Genomic DNA, 3681 nt, shown 5'->3' with positions numbered 1-3681 from the left:
ACACATACACATGTATACAGTCTGGATGGCATTGCAGCTAGGCTTTTTAAAATCATTTTTGAGCTATGTGTCAGTCACATTGCTCTGAGAGGGTATGAGATGAACCTCAAGATCTTGGATCACTGGAAGATGAGGCTACACAAAGCACCTCCTCCTCTTCCCCCTCTTCTTTCTCCTCCTCTTCTTTTTCCTCCTTCCCCTCCTTCTCCTTTCCCTTCCTTTCCCTTCCTTCACCTTCCCCTTCCTCTTCCTTCTCCTTCTCCTTCAGCAGAGTGCTCAGGCATCAGCTCTGTGGCTTTGGATCAGCATTTCCATGACCGGAGGGGTAGTGTGGGGGTTTGAATGAGAATGTCACCTATGAGCTCATGTATTTGAATGCTTGGTCCCCAGTTGGTAGAACTGTTTGGCAAGGATTAGGTGTGACCTTGTTAGAAGAGTGTGCCACTGCACGTGGGCTTTGAGCTTTCAAAGGCTCACACTATTCCTTCCCAGTTAGCTCTCTCTGCCTCATGCTTGTGAATCAGATGTAAACCCTCAGCTACTGTTTCAGCACCGTGCCTGCCTGCCTGTGGCCACATTACCCACCATGATGGTCATGGACTCATCTTGTACAAATGTAAGGCCTGTAAACTCGTCTATAAGTTGTCTTGGTCATGGTGTGTTGTCACAGCAGTAGAAAAATAACCAAGAGAGCATCGTGGCAAATTAACATGTGCATGCCAAGCACTTTGAGTTCCAAGGTATGAGGCTGGGATGGATGTCAGACTTCCAGGGTCTTAGCCTTGTTCCTGCAAATCTCTGAAGAAAACACGACAGCATCTTGGCAGAGTGCAATGAGAACCCAGCTTCATGGATGAGAGGGAAGATGACCTAAGCCCACTCTGAACACACTGTCTGGAGCTAGGCTCCTCCCTAATGTTTTTACTGTTGATCTGGAGCTTGGAATGAAAAAACAAAAAAACCTACCTGTCATATTTAGGACCATATCTACCCCGGGTTCCCCTTTGGAGGTCCCCTGAAAACAACAAGCTGTTGTACAGACCAGCTAAGGACACCAGTGAGGAGAGCTCTCAGAGCAGGGCCAGGCAGGCAAGAACTGGGCCATCTGGACCTGACAATGAAGATGGAAGTGGTATCTTAACAGCTCTCTGATGTGACTGGCATGAGCCACCAGGATTCCTGAGATGGGACTGGGGCCGTCACTCAGAGCAGCTGCTCTGTTGGAGATCCCGAGCACATAATAGAAGAGCTAGGCAGTCACTGAAATTTCCAAAGCGAGGGGATGGTGACAGGGGGGATAATTGGCCTTTGGGTAGTACAGAGTGCTCAGAGCAGTGATGCTCACTGACCTCAGACCTGAAGTATTAAAAGGGAAGGTTCTGGCCCAGGACACTTGTGCTTCTGCCGTGTCAGCCAGATGCCACAAACAGCTGGGCACCAAGCATCCAGAGAGCCTTCTCTCCCCATCTCTGGGCCAGCAAAAGTAGTAATAATATGCCCCATTCAGTGATACTGAGTTGTGCTCATAGGAAGGATCCTGAACCCACCTCAAAAACCAGACATAAAGCGCAGAGCTAGAGCACACTTGGGCCACAACTCAATTGAAGGGTTGGATTGCAGAAGCCACACAGCCAGCCGCAACCCGGAGCTGTTTCCTGGAACATAATTACTTTATACTTATCAAAATAAGTGGTTCACTAGAAGGCTCTTATTTTATACCCAATTTCAGGTTTTTCCTATTATGTGGTGTGTTCTTAGACGAGAGTGGAAGCATTGCTTCAAAAGCAAAAATTCTGTGGACAAACTCTACTTTACCCTGGGGAGCTTCTATTGTGCACCGCTCCCGTGTTCGGGTTATGACCCCAGCCACCCTGAGTCCAAGGGGCTGGAGAGATGGAGCCGGGAGGAGGAGGTACCTAGTGTGGGGTGAGAGCTACTGTGTCCTTCCGTGTCCTGACATTGCCCCATGCCTCTGTCTCATAGTCTCTGCTGACCCTTAGTCTCCCAAGTGTCTGGAAGGCCATTGAAAACCTGCAGATTGGTGTTAGGTCTTCCCATCCCTCTCCGTAGGAGAAAACTGTACTTCTTTGAGTCCACTCAATGTCTCTCAACCTTGATGACAGCCATCTAGGAACTTGGAAGAGAAGAAGACTGTGCCCTGGCAGGGCCTGCCCTGGAGTGCGGGGCAGCATGGTTGATAGGAGAACCTTCAGTGCAAGCAGCCCATCCTCAGTTGCTTCTGCTCTGACCTGTCACTCATTGTCATAGAAGGGTTTTGGGTTGGGCCACATGGATCTCTATGACACTCATCCAAGAGAGCCCTGGGGGCAGATTTCAGAGCAAACCAGGAAAAAGTTTAGAAACAGGGCTGTTTCGTAGACCAGAATAATGAATACAACCAAATTGTGAGGTATTGATTTAGCTTTACCCAAGAAGGCTCTAGATGGTCCACAGGAGCATGTTTCCAGTTTAAAAATCTCCTAATAGATATGCCAATTATAACTAATTTTCCCTGGCTATGTCTAAATCTCTCCTTCAGACCACACTGTGTGGTTGTCTGTCATGTGACAAACGGGGTTAGAGGCACATCATCATTACTGTCCAAATAAACTTTCCAGCTAGGCTGACTGGTCTGTCTTTTTGTATGCTGAGTCCCAGGGCCTGGGTAGCTGCAGGAGGTGGGAGGTGGCCAAATGGAAGGGTTCTTAACAGGGACGTTCCTCCGAAAAATATGTAAGATTGGCAATAGGCTTGGAATCATCTGTAGATTTAATTAATTTAACTTTTATCTTTCAGAAAAAAAGAACTCTATAAGGCCTGGAGCAAGAAAACAAGCTATCAAACACATCAGAGCAGTAGCAGCATTGGCTACTTCTGTAGTAGCAAGCACCCCTGAGACCTTGTCTGTACCAGAGACTGCTCTGAACATCTTTCCTATTAACCTACTTAATCCCATACAAAAAATGGTTATATCCATATTTCATAAAAGGAGAAAGTGAGGCGCATAGTCAAAAGGCTGAAAAGTTCTCCCAGGGCCTCAGGGATGGATGGTCAGATCATCTGAGCCCAACCCACCACAAAAAAAAAAAGGCTGTCTGCCAACTCCTTCTGTACCTCTAAGTGATTTATATTGATTCCCCCTCCAGAGCTATTCAGCAATGTGGGGTTCTCACTGAGACCACCTGAGGTGCACCAGAAAAGCTGGACTTCCCTGTGTGGCTCTGAGCTTCATGGGGTACTGTTAGGACAACCAATGGCCTCCCAGGTAAAAATCTTGGGGTCATGGTGGTACTCGGAGAAAAGGGTTGGGCCTGCCTACATACATCCCTTGAACACAGGGAGACTCACCCACAAGAGTCTTTAGGCCCTTCATCACACATACCATATGTCTGTGTCTTATTGGTTCTGTCAGCTTGCTAAGCAAGATTTCCCAGGACTGTGCCACAATAATACTTTCTAGCCATGCTGACGATGACTCCCTTAAGGGATATTAATATTTGAATAAATTGTTTTTAAGATGCACCTACTTATCAAATAAACCATAATAAAGCATACCATAGAGGTCCATGGAGTATCATATGCACCATAATGTGTAGAATCCCATTGAACTTTGTGGTGGTTTGCAAGACAATGTCTCACATAGGTTCATATATTTGAATGGCTAGGGAGTATAACTGAAAG

This window comes from Micromys minutus (assembly GCF_963924665.1).
Source record: "Micromys minutus genome assembly, chromosome: 2".
Classification (NCBI taxonomy): Eukaryota; Metazoa; Chordata; class Mammalia; order Rodentia; family Muridae; genus Micromys; species Micromys minutus.
Note: the sequence above shows the minus strand (reverse complement) of the source record.